This window comes from Canis lupus, chromosome 34, assembly GCF_003254725.2.
Source record: "Canis lupus dingo isolate Sandy chromosome 34, ASM325472v2, whole genome shotgun sequence".
In the NCBI taxonomy this organism is placed as follows: domain Eukaryota; kingdom Metazoa; phylum Chordata; class Mammalia; order Carnivora; family Canidae; genus Canis; species Canis lupus.
In genome coordinates, this window is record NC_064276.1 from 34,723,569 (window position 1) to 34,738,140 (window position 14,572).

Below are 14,572 nucleotides of genomic sequence, written 5' to 3' on the forward strand. Positions count from 1 at the left end.
TCTAAAAAAATGTGCCTATAGGGTACCAATCCTCCTCCTACCATTTGCTTTAGCTTCTCTGCTGGTATTAGAAAAGAGTCCATATCGTAAGAGTAAACAGCAACCTTAAATAAGCAGAACCCGTATTGCCTGCGGGTTGGCAGATGCAGTTTGGTTTCTGGTGCTGCTGCTTCCACATATTCTTATGATCTTGGCCCAGGTTTGGAGGTACTCAAGTCATTTCCTGTTAATTCCTCTAGTGTGGTGTCCATTAGCTCTTGAATTTCTTAAAAACTCGTGTCTTGAAACCCTTTCCCTCCACCTTCATTTTATTTACTTATTTACTTTTGCTGCATTCACAGTCTCTTTCGTGATTTCTCTGATTGGCTCCGTTGTGAGTCCTGTGAAGTCATGCACTACATCTGGACACCGTTTTCTCCAGCAGGACTTTGTTTCAGGTTTGATGGCATTTGCAGTGGCACAGTACTTCCAGGCTTTGCTGATGATCTCTCCACCAGGGTTCTCTTCCGTAGCATTGGCAATCCTTTCCATAGAGTGCCATGTGTAACGGGCCCTGGAGGTCCCTTGATCCCCTGATGTAGAGGCTGAATTGGAGGCATTGTGTCTGGAGGCAAGCAGGTCACTTTAATGCCTTGGCTTGAACCACTGGGGTTCCGGGGTTTGTAATAGGGGTCCTTTCGTGTTACTCAGGGTTTATGGTATTGCACTAAACATGATGAAAAATACTCAGGAACTAGGAGAAATCATTTTTTACTGCGATATGCATTTTACCAGAGAGGCAAGGTGCTATGCGGAGATGATTAAGTCAGCATCACGTGGCATTTTAAGTAGATGCTCCTAGCACCTGAGCCGACTGCAAATAGGAGGTGGCTAGGTGATTGTTACAGTAGTACAGTATATACAACAGTTAATTTAATGCAGTTATGATTTCATACTGCATCTCTCACGCCTGTTTACATTTCTCTTGACTGTAAATGGTGCCTTGGGCAGCCTGTAAGTATTTGTGTAAGTTTTGATTACGTTTACATTTTTATAATAAATTTGTGTGTATTTCATGGTAGTAAATGTTAAAACAGACTAGTATGTCTACACATATTTTATGCACTCGTGGCATACCTTTTTGTTAATTTTTTCCATATTTCTAAGCTACACAGTTCATGTCTGAGTTTTTTTCAAACTGTCACAGATCTCCAAAAAATTTTCCCATAAGTTTATTGAAAAAATCTACATGTAAATGGGGCTGCACCGCAGAACCCCTTATTGTTCAAGGGTCAACTGTATATATGCATCACCTACAAATAGTTTTACTTTCCCTTTCTAATCTCTGCTCTTTTTTTCCCCCCTTGCCTTACCGAACTGGCTAGGATATCCTAAAATGGTGGATTGAAGTGATCAGAGCAGATATCCTTGCCTTGTTCCCAGTTTTAAGGGGAAAGTAAGTGGTCAGTCTTTCACAGTTAAGTAGATGATAGATGTTCTTTCTCAAGTTGAGGAAATTTCCCACAACTCTAACTTTGCTGAGAGGGCTGAGAGGTGTTTTTTGTTTTTTGTTTTTTTTTTATCATGACTGGATTTTGAATTTTGTCAAAAGCTTTTTCTGCATCTCTCAATATTATCATATGATTTGTTTTCCTTTATTCTGCTAATGTAAATAGGTTTCTTTTTCATAGGGACTTTCTCCTCAAAGTAAGGAAAAATTATTAGGAAAAAAACTATTGCTCAATTTTAATGCTTGAACATCTTAGTATCATTCATGGAATGTAGGTTCAGGAGCATGATTTAGACACTTTGCATCTCATAACCTCCATAAAATATAAACTAAAAAGCACCGTATATGTATTTAGGTAGAATTATTTGTCTTAAGGGATACACCTGCCCAAAAAAACTTGTTTTAATCTCTGAAATTTCCACCTTTAGTGTTGACACTTTAAAAAAAAACAACAATCAATCCAAGGAAATGTGTATGTTCTATTTTCTGAACCCTGAGGGAGTGGAAACAAATTAGGCAAGTGTTTATGGTCTTAGAGTAAGCTGGTGCGGGACTTGGGTGCCACTGTGGTTGGTTGGTGAGGCTATCCCAGATTGGGAGATGTTGAGGACAGGCTTCCCTCAGGTAACTGGCTTGGTTCACTTTCTCAGCAATAACAAACAGCCATGGTTTTAGAAGCCATAGAAAACTGAACTTGAGCAGTGTCATCATCTCTGTAGTTGTTGAGTCATCCCAGGAGCTGTATTCAGTAGTGGGGGACCTCTGAGTAAGGTCTCAGGAATTACTGAGTATGTATTTCTGATTGGTACTTCCTAGGTCATTGTATGATCACTTTCCCTTTGCTTAAGAGCAAGGCTAAAGTTGACGATAATCAGTGACAACCAGGAAGCAGTCTGTAGTTCAAATGTGCTTTGATGACAAAACCTCTTGTATGAGTGTGTTTGCTAAGCAGTCATCCTATCTGTATTTGGACGTTTCTGGTGGTGGTGCAAACACAAGTTCCCAAACGAATATATCCTCCTTTCCAACAACTCTAATCCTTATGACCCTTGGACTGTTGCTGTTTTGAATAGCTTTCCCGGGTTTGTTAATTATTTCAGGCATATTGCTACTTATTGATATCTTAAAATTTTGTAGCAAAAAGATAATAACTAATACAAGGTATAGAACTCCTTTTTCCCTAATTCTGAACATTGTACTTATATTATCAGTTCCCAACAAGGTGATGCAGAGGTAAATAAATGTGTAGAATTGCAGTAAATAAGAAGACACAGTCATATTGTGAGGGAAGAATATGTTAAAATATACATCACCAGAATATTAACTTCTGTTTAAGCAAACTTAGGGCTTTGGGTAAAAATTAATGGTAGCTGTATGGAAAACTGAATCATATCTGTATAACCTAATTTTTTCAAGAACATTGGAAGGATCTGGAGGAAGCAGTGCACATATATCTTGACTTTCTCATACCGTTGATTTAATTATGAGAAATGTAATCATCAACAATCCAGGGAAACATAGTTTAGCTCAGATGATACCACGATTAGATGGTGGGACCGTCATACAGAGACATCATAAAGGGTATGATGCTGGTGTGGATAGCTTTTATCAGTTAACCTTCCAGAGGTCAGGCTGGGACCCAGTTTTATTTCATCAGTTTTTGATCCATGATTAGTGACGCACTGTGTATATCTTTATTTGTATGCTAGAAATACTGGAAACAAGTCAAAATAATCTGGATAAATTGGGTGCTTAAAAACTGGACAAAGTCAAATGAAGGTCAATTAATTTTATAAGTAGAAAGTTCAGATTGCTAAATGATTGGCTTTGTCCCTGTTCCTGGCAGAAAAACCCCCTGGGCCAGGATGAATCACAAGGTGGTTGAGCCATCAACAACTATAATACGAGTATATGCAGAGTACCACACTTCATAAGTCTGTGCTCCGGTTCAGAATATTTATATGAGGCTGGCAGCAGGCAAAAGGTATAGTGAAGGCTTCTAGTGAATGAAAATTGTGTAATAGAAGTAGGGACATATTCAGCAGGAGGGGAAAGATAATGAGTAAGAACCAGTTAGACATATATTGTATTAAGTACAGTGGGCTAAAATGCTGTACAGATAGGCCAAAAATGCAACGGCTCAAATCTAGTACAAGTTTCTTTGTTGTAGGTGGATATTTCAGGTCATTGGGTGGCTCACAGTTGTAGGTGGGTATTTCAGGTCATTGGGTGGCTGTGCATATTCAGGGGCCCAGCTGATGGTAGCTCTGCTGCCTTCACCATGTGTGTGTGTTTTTTTTTTTTTTTTTGAGTTGTTCTGGTTGTCCACAGGAAGGTGAGCTCAGCCCTGAAGGGGGTAATAGTACATCTGCTTACATCCCTTTGGCTAGAAATCACCTTTGCATCCATACCCAACTACAAAGGAGTTTCCATAGCTGGGAAATACAGGTCAGCTCTGGGCTTCAGAAAAAGAAGGGGACATAGATTTTGAGAGCCACTGGCAATTTCTGCCAAACTATAGCTAAATTGACAGCAGATTTCTCATCAGCAATAGAATTTAGAACACAAGAGACTAATATTTCAATTTAGAATTCAATATTAGTTAAGCCATCATTCGAGATTGAAGATCAGCTAGGGAAAAGATATCAAAGTATCCCACAGGCACACTGAGGCAACAATTACATCTCTGCAACTGACTCTGAAAACATCCTGAAGATTGGCAGAACCAATCTAGTCAGAGATAGAAGGCCACATTGAAAGGAGTTGGATAAGTAGAAATGCAGTCTAGAACCAAACTCCCCACTGTGACTCACTACAAACAGGAAGCATGGAAGAGCAAGGGGCACTGGGCACCCTAGGCCTGGAAACCCACTCTGGGAAAATAAGTCCCTTTAACATCTGGCTTTGAAAATCAGCCCAGGCTTAACTTTGGGAGAGTCCGTGGGTGCCCAGAAACCCAAGTCCTTGCCCTTCTAGAGCCAGCACACTAAATAACTTTCTGGAGACACAGCATAGAAGCTGCAGTTTGAAAAGCCCCTGGGGTATACATGAAGGAGATTTATTGATTAGTCTTAGGTGCTGCAGGGACAGGAATCTGCAGATTTCTCCTGCAATGGAAGCGCTGGGATGCCATTTTTCTTACCCTCCCTTAGCCCAGACAGCCAGACACTTGCAGGAGCCAGTTCAAACATTCTCCATCTACCTTGCTAACACTGTGTGCTCTGGTCCAGAGTTCCCTGCAGACTCATCCCTCCCAGCCCACCTGCCTCTGCAGGTACCACTCCAAGGGGATTCGTGTCCTAGGGAGGCAAAGGAAATAATCCCACACACTTGCATACCCTGAGTTCCTGCAGGCAAACCTCTTAGGTAGCGGCTGGGGGAGCAAGCCCTTCCCTGCAGTGTGCCTGCAGCTATGGCAGCAGTTAATTGCAGATAGTTAGGCTGAGTGCCAGCCCCGCCCACCCAATGAGCCCACCACAGCTGCAGCTGGGCCTCTCAACAGCACAGGCAGTAAACTCTGCTCAGTGCATCCACAGTAGGTGAAGCAGGTCATTGCAGCCAGGTGGGCTAAAGGCCAGCGCCATCCACTAGCATGCCCAGCCAGTGCAGGAGGACTGATGCGACCCACACAGGGAATACCCCTGGAGAACTGGTATTGTGGCCAGCAGGGATTATGCCATAGGGAACCACAGAACCTTTTCTACACAAGGCCACTACTTTCAAGACTAGGAGACAGCTGACCTACCTAATACATAGAAACAAATACAGAGTTAGACAAAATGAAGAAATAAAGGAATATGTCCCAAATGAAAGAACAAGACAAAAATCACAGAAAGAGAGCTAAATGAAATGGAGACAAATAAGCAATATACCTGATGCAGAGTTTAAATTAATGGTCATGAAGATACTCACTGGCCTTGGGGGAAAGAATGGATGAATGAACTCTGAGAACTTCAACAAAGAGATAGAAAATATAAAAAAGAACCAGTCAGAGATGAAGAATACAATAACTGAATAAAAACCACTCTAGAAGTAATCAGCAGGAAATTAAAAGGATTTGGAAGAATGGATCAGAAATCTGGAAGAAGGGTAATGGAAAACAACCAAGCTGAATGGCCAAAACAAAAAAAGGAAAATAAAATACAAGAATAGATTAAGGGAACTCTGTGACATCATCACGCATAATAACATTCACTTTCTATGGATCCCAGAAGGAGAAGAGAGAAGGGAGCAAAAAACATATTTGAAAAAATATTAGCTGAAAATCTCTCTAATCTGGGGAAGGAAAAAGATATCCAGGTTCAAGAAGGACAGAAATCCGCTAACAAGATGAACCCAAGAAGGGGCACACCAAAACACACAATAATAAAAAATGGCAAAAAGTAGTGATAAAGATCATCTTAAAAACAAGAGAAAATAGTTATACACAGGGAAACACCGTAAGGCTGTCAGCTCAGTTTTCAGCAGAAACTGTGGGCGAGAAAGGAGTGGCATGATATGCTCAACATGCTGAATGGAAAAAACTACAACATAGAATACTCTCCACCAAGGTTGTCATTCAGAGTTGAAGGAGAGAGTTTCCCAAACAAAAGTTAAAGGAGTTCATCACCAGTAAACCAGCCTTACAAGAAATGTTAAACAGAATTCTTTAAGTGGGAAGAAAGGGCCATAAGAAAAGAAAATTATGAAAGGAAAAAATTTCACAGGTAAAAGCCAACGTCTAGTAAAGGTAGTAGATTCACCACTAATAAAAAGCCAGGGGAGGTCAAAACGACAACAACAAAAAATCGTAAAATCAGTTGTATCTAACAAAATTAGTCAAAGGATACACAAAATGAAAAGATGTAAAATATGACCTACATAAAATGTGGAGGAGGGAATGGAAGCTTAATGCTTTTGGAATATGTTTGAATAGGATGCCTGGGTGGCTCAGCGGTTGAGCGTCTGCCTTTGGCTCAGGTTGTGATCCTGGGATCCGGGATTGAGTCCCACATTGGGGTCCCTGCGGGGAGCCTGCTTCCTCTGCCTGTGTCTCTGCCTCTCTCTCTCTCTCTCTCTCTCTGCATCTCTCATGAATAAATCTTTTTTAAAAAATGTGTTTGAATTTAAATGACCATTAATTTAATATAGACTGTTACACAGGATGCTAAAAATAACCCAATGGCAATCACAATCAAAAACCTCTAACAGATATACAAAAAATAAAGAGAAAGGAATCCAAACATAACACTCAAGAAAGCCACCAAATCACAAGAAGGGAACAGAGAAGAACTAGAAAAAGAACCAGAAAACCGTGAACAAGATAGAAATAAGTATGTACCTATCAACAATTACTTTAAATGTACTAAATGCTCCCACAAAAAGATGTAACTGAATGGATTAAAAAACAGCATCCATCTATATACTGCCTGCAAGAGACTCATTTCAGACCTAAATACACATACAGACTGAAAATGAAGAGATCGTAATAGATATTCTCTATGGAAGCAAAGCAAAACAAAACAAAGAAAACTGAAGGCATAATTTAGAGAAAATAGATTTTAAAACAAAGACTATAGCAAGAGACAGGGGCATTAGTTAATGATAAAGGTATCAATCCAACAATAGGACATAACAATTGTAAAGATCTATACACCCAACATAGGGGCACCCAAATACATGAAGCAAATATTTATTGGCATAAAGGGAGAAATTGAGAGTAATAAATAGTAGGAGACTTTAACACCCCCACTTACATCAATGAATAGATCATCCAAACTGAAAATCAACAAGGAAGCAATGGCTTTGAAAGGCCAGGGGAGGTCAAAGGTGGACTTAATAGATCTATAAAGAACATTCTGTCAAAAATACGCAGCAGAATACACATTCTTTTCAAGTGCACATGGAATAGTCCCCAGGACAGATTACATGTTAGGTCACAAAACAAGTCTGAATAAATTTAAGAAGATCCAAATCATGTCAAGCATCTTTTCTGACCACAATAGTATGAAACTAGAAGTCACAAGAAAAAATCTAGAAAAACCACAAACAAATAAAGGCTAAAATATACTAAACAACCAGTGGGTCAACGAAGAAATCAACAAAATAAAAAATACATGGAGACAAATAAATGAAAACACAATGATCTAAAAATCTTTAGGACACAAAAGCAGTTCTGAGAGGGAAGTTTAAAGCAATACAGGCCTATCTCAAGAAACAAAAAAAATCTCAAATAATCTAACTTTACCTAAAGGAACAAGAAAAAGAACAAACAAAACCCAAACTTAGTAGAAGGAAGAAAATAATAAATATTAGAGTGGAAAACACTGAAATAGAAACTTAAAAAACAACAACAGAAAAGATCAGTGAAACTAAGAGGTGGTTCTTTGAAAAGATAAACAAAATTGTTAAACTTTAACCAGACTCACCCAAGAAAGAAAAAGGGAGGACTTAAATAAATAAAACGAGAAACAAGGAAAAGTAAAACCACCACACAAATGCAAAGGGTTATAATACTATAAAAAATTACATGCCAACAAATTGGACAACCTAGAAGAAATGGATGAATCCCTGGAAACATACACTCTTCCAAAACTGAATCAGGAATAATACAAAATTTGAACAGACTGGTAACAAATTGAATCAGTTATCAAAAAACAAATGTAAGTCCAGAATGAGGTGCTTTCACGGGAGAATTCCACCAAACACCTCAAGAGTTAATACCTATTTTTCTCAAACTATTCCAAAAAATAAAAGAGGAAGGAAAACTCCCAAATTCATTTTACAAGTCCAGGATTAGCCTGATACCAAAACTAGACAAAGACATTACAAATGAAACAAAACTATAGGCCAATATTCCTGATAAACATAGATATCAAAATTCTCAATGAAATGTTAGCAAAGCTAATTGTAATACATTAAAAATATCATTCACCATAATCAAGTGGGATTTATTCTAGGGATGTGAGAGTGGCTCGATATTTGCAATTCAATCAGTGTAATGTATTACATTAACAAAAGAAGGTTAAAAACCATGTGACCATTTCAATAGATGCAGAGAAAGCATTTGGCAAAGTACAACATCCAGTGATGATAAAAACCCACAACAAAGCGGGTTTAGAGGAAACATATGTCCACATAATACTCAATGGTGAAAAACGGAGAGCTTTTCCGATAAGATCAGGAACAAGACAAGGATATTTATATTCTCCACTTTTATTTAACATAGTACTGGAAGTCCTAGCCTTGGCAGTCAGACAAGAAAAAGAAACAAAAGGCATCCAAATTGGTAAGGAAGAAGTAAATCTTTCACTATTTGCAAATGACATGGTATTATATAGAGAAATCCCTAAAGATTCCACCAAAAAACTATTAGAATTCAGTAAGCCTGAAGGATACAAAATTAATATACAGAAATCTCTTGTATTTCTATATATTTATAATGAAGTAGCAGAAAGAAATTAAGAAAATACCATTTGCATATTGCATCAAAAAGAATAAAATACCTAGGAGTAAATTTAACCAAGGAGCTGAAAGACCTGTACTCTGAAAACTATAAAACACTGATGACAGAAATTGAAGACAACACAAATGGAAAGGTATTCCATGCTCATGGAATGGAAGAATTTTACTACTCAAAGCAAGCTACAGACTCAGTGTCTGCAATCTCTATCAAAATACCAGTCGCATTTTTCACAGAACTAGAGCAAACAATCCTAACATTTGTATGGAACCACAAAAGACCCGTAAGAGCAGAGCAATCTTGAGAAAGAACAAAACTAGAGGTATTGCAATCCCAGATTTCAAGGTACACTACAAAACTGTAGTAATCAAAACGACATGGTACTGACACAAAAAAATAGACACATAGATCAATGGAACAGGAAAAAGCCTATAAATAAACCCATGCTTATATAGTCAATCTGTGACAAAGGGGGCAAGAATATCCAATGGGAAGAAGACGCCTTCAATAAATGGTGTTGGGAAAACTGGACAGCTACATGCCAAAGAATGAAACTGGATCACTGTCTAACACCATACACAAAGTCAAAATGGATTAGAGAACTAAATGTGAGACCTAAAACCATAAAACCCCTAAAAGAAAAATAGACAGTAATCTCTTAGGCATCGCCCTTAGCAACATTTTTCTGGATATGCCCTTCAGGCAAGGGAAACAAAACCAAAATAAACTATTGGGACTACATCAAAATAAAAGGCTTTTACACAGCAAAGGTAACCATGGACAAGACAAAAGGACAGCCTACTGAATGGGAAAAATATTTTCAAATGATATTATTTGATAAGGGGTTTTTATCTAAAACACATAAAGAATTTTTACAACTCAACACCAAAAAAAAAAAACCAAAACTATGTATGAGGTGAAACTTTGTTGGGGAGCAGCGTAGTGTCATCATCTCCCAGATTTACCCTGGAGGTTACTTACTGATCACAGGAGGGAGAAGGTGCCCAGCAGACACCTCAGGGAAATACAAGTCAAAACCACCATGAGATATCACCTCACACCTGTCAGGATGGCTAAAATCAAAACCACAGAAAATAACTATTGGTAAGGATATGGAGAAAAAGGAACCCTCGTGCACTGTTGGTAGAAATGAACACTAGTGCAGCCACTGTGGAAGACAGTGTAGAGGTTCCTCAAAAAACTGAAAATAGAACTATCCTATGATCCAGTAATTGTACTACTGGGTATTTACCCCAAGAAAATGAAAACATTTGTGCAAAAAGATATATGCACCCCTATATTTATTGCAGTATTATTTACAACAGTCAAGATATGGAAGCAACCCAAGTGTCTGTAGATAAATGAGTGGATAAAGAAGGTACAAGTACACACACACACACACACACACACACACACACAAATACAAATGGAATAGAACTCAGCTATAAAAAAGAATGAAATCTTGCCATTTGGACAACATGGGTGGAGCTAAAGGGCATTCTGCTAAGTGAAATAAAAATACCACATGATTTCACTTATATGAGGAGTCTTAAAAACAAGACTACTAACCAGGGATCCCTGGGTGGCGCAGCGGTTTGGCGCCTGCCTTTGGCCCAGGGCGCGATCCTGGAGACCCGGGATCGAATCCCACGTTGGGCTCCCGGTGCATGGAGCCTGCTTCTCCCTCTGCCTGTGTCTCTGCCTCTCTCTCTCTCTGTGACTATCATAAATAAATAAAAATTAAAAAAAAAAAAAACAAGACTACTAACCCAGAAAACAAACTCTTAACTACAGAGAACAGAGTGGCTGTTGCCAGATGGGAGATGGATGGTGCGATGGACAAAAGTGGTGAAGCAAATTCAGAGGACAAACTTCCAAGTATAAAGCCGGTCAGTCATGGAAATGAAAAGTGCAGCATGGGGAATATATTCAATAATCTGTGACAATGTGGTATGGTAACAAATGATGACCAGTTATTGTGGTAAGAAAAAAAAAAAAAAAAGGAAGTCAGCAGTCACTATGGAGAATTTGGTGATAACCAACAGAAGTATATAAGCGTTTACCCTCTGACTGGGCAGTTTCACTCCTAGTAATTTTTCTGGAGGAAACACCTCCACAGATCACTTTTGCAGAAGATGCTTAGGAGCTATAAACCAGAAACAAGTAGTAAGTGGGTGGTGGATATGCTTGGAGGAGGATAAGGATGGAAATGGGACTTTCCTGAGTATTCTTTCATATATAGTTTTACTTTGAACCATGTAAATATTTTACATATTCAATTACATAAAATTAAATAGAATGAAAACAAAGCAAATCCTATAATTGAATATACAAAGAGCAACTAATAAAAACAGATTGATTGTAAACATAAAGTGAAAAACTAAGAATTTGGTAACTTTAACACTGTGTTAAAGTCACTGTGTGACTATACACCGTAGTGGGATATGGTCTCAGGACAAAAAGAAGGGAAAAGAAATGTTACCCTTTATTTTATTGTTAGTTGTTGGCAATGGTGTCAGTGTGGTAAGTCAGAAACTAGTTTGTATTGTAGTCAGAGCAAATAAATCAAAATACTAATGCAATTGGGAACCAGATTCTAATTATGGGAGAAGGGAGATAAAATTTTGGAATGAGGTAAGGTGAGAGGAGGAATCCTGTGATGCTGGCTTTGAATTGGAGGTTATCATCAGTATGAACTCTTGGTTTTTAAAAAAATGAGTTTCTAGCTCCACCTACTGAAAGGGCCTAGACACAGTGACACCCCAGTGCAAGGTGCATACCTTGAGCTCAGATTTTGCTGTCTAAATACCTTTTTTTTTTTTTTTTCCAATAAAAGAACTAGGGTTCCTTGAAAATAAAAAAATGACTCTGGGTCAGCAGAAGGTCAAGATGCCAGAAAGCAAACGAGCACTTAAAGCCCAAGACATATCAAGAGGACACAGGAGCTAGCTTGAAAGAACTCTAATGGGAGAAATTTGGAAAACCTTTGGGCATTCACAAGAAAAATGATGGCAGTGGATTATATAACACATTGAGTAAAAACAAATCCAAAATATAGTTCCAGGAAAAAAACAATTGCCCATTTGTGAAAGCAGAATGAATCCTAGAATTAGAAAAATCACTGTTTTGCAATTCCCCATATGGTCATTGATTCAGGCAAGGACGATAAACTATGTATGAGGTGAAACTTTGTTGGGGAGCAGCGTAGTGTCACCATCTCCCAGATTTACCCTGGAGGTTACTTACTGATCACAGGAGGGAGAAGGTGCCCAGCAGACACCTCAGGCAAGTGATCTGACCTCACACGAGCAGTAACAAGACCAACTGACATGACGGGAAGCATGACCTAGATGGTGGTTTTGTGGAACATGTTTAATACTGAGGACAGTGATTGCAGGGGGCCATCAGCATCCTGATTTGAGATAAAGAATGTTGGGGAACGGTGTGCCCTAAAAATAGATGAATACAGACTCATGTCTTTTTTTTTTTTTCAGACTCATGTCTTAAAGTAAAATTTCCTTATTGTCATTTTCAAATATAACTTTGATTTTTACCCAAGTAACAGAGGTGCCTTATTCAAAGGAGTGTCTAGTTGGGTCACAGATTTATTCAGGACTTAAAAAAAAAAAAAAGTCCTTTCTCTGCTGGCTCCTCACAGGCAACTTCAGTTCCTTTCGTTGATGGTATTTACCTTCCTACCTCTGGTAACATGCTTACTACACAAACGGCATTTCTCCCTCTAAGCATTACCTGTTTACTCCCTAAGGGGAAGGTGATGATTTAAGCCTCTTCTGTCCTGCTGGGCAGCCCCACAACCATTGCAATACCCATGCACACTTCCCAGGCCCCGGGCCGTCAAGATTACTATGTTCTAATCATGTTTAGAGCACTGTCAAGTGTTGACTTGAGGACTCTGCAGAAACCGTCCCCGGCTAGCCACCGTCGCCTGTGTATTACCATTACATTTCCTTTCCTCAACAGCTTGTTTTCCCTTGGTTTCTTTTCTTCTTTATTTCTTTATATTTCTCGCTAGTTCAGCCTTAAACTCTTCCCTATTCTGTAACTCTCTTCAGGTACACTCAAAGGGACTTGGGATATCCATCTTCTAGAAATTTCTCCTGTAGCTGTATGCTTTACTCTGATTTATATGGAGTGCTGTACATCTGGTGTATAAATACACTTTGCCCTCCTTTTCCACCTCAGGAGCCTTCTTCCCCTCTTCTAATGCATTCTCCATTGCCTTGGTTCCATGATTTTCTCTCTCTCTCTCTCTGTTTTTGTTTTGTTTTGTTTTGGTTTTTAGTTTCTTCTCTTGTTTTGATGGGATATGCCTTCTGTTGGCTTCCTGAGAACTTAAAGTGATGCAGACATTTTTAAGACCTCACATGCCTAAAGATGGCTTTGTTTTGTAGAAGTACTTATTTGAAAAAAATTAAAATAAAAAAAAAGTACTTATTTGACCATTTAGCTGGGTATAGAATTCTGCATCAGAAATTTTTCTCATTCTGGGAAACAAACAAGGGGTGGTGGAAAGGGAGGTGGGCGGGAGGTGGGGGTGACTGGGTGACAGGCACTGAGGGGGGCACCTGATGGGATGAGCACTGGGTGTTATGCTATATGTTGGCAAATTGAACTCCAATTAAAAATATATATATGTAAAAAAAATAAAAAGAAAAAATAAAAAGAAAAAATTTTTTCACATTAAAGGCTTCAAAGCTTCTTAAACTGAGTACTTAAATCATTTGTAAGTTGAGAGTTGTACCAATTGTAAATAACTTAGTTTTTCCTTATTCAGTGTATTTAATTTTTGGAATACTTGATACATTCATGTGATTAGGAGGACTTTAGTAGTAGGGAAAATGTATATATTGCCAGATAGGCAGTTTCTAACCTATATGAGCCTATATACCATTTCTAACTTGTTAAGTGTCCTTAAGTTTCGTTATGCATATAAGGAATATGTTTTTAACTATCCTTTTTCTCTCCCCCCTTTTACACAGAATGGTGATGCATTCTGTGTACTCTTCTGTGTCTTGCTTTTTTTTCCTTAACAGTGTATCTTGGAGACATGTCCACATCAGTATGTGGAGAGTTTGCTCATCTTTGAAAGACAGCCCCATTCTATTACACTGGTTATGTGTGTCATAATTTATTTAACGGTTTTCTTACTGATGGACATTTAGATTATTTCCATTCCTTTCTTACCATGAACAGTACTTCCATGAAAAATCTTAAAAACTCCCAATTTTTCATTCATACAAGTAAATTTGTAAGATAAATCCTGAGGAGTGGAATTCTTGGCTCAAAGAGTATTTATTTATTTATTTGCTTACTTATTTATTTTTAAGATTTTATTTATTAATGAGACATACAGAGAGAGAGACAGAGACACAGGCAGAGGGAGAAGCAGGCTCCATGCAGGCAACCCGATGTGGGACTCAATCCTGGGTCTCCAGGATCAGGCCCTGGACTGAAGGCAGCGCTAAACCACTGAGCCAGCCAGGCTGCCCACGAAGAATATTTATACTGTGTTTGTAACTTTGACAGATATTGCCAAGTTGCTTTTATTTATTTTTTTTAAGATTTTTATTTATTTATTTATTCATAAGAGACACAGAAAAAGAGAGGCAGAGACACAGGTA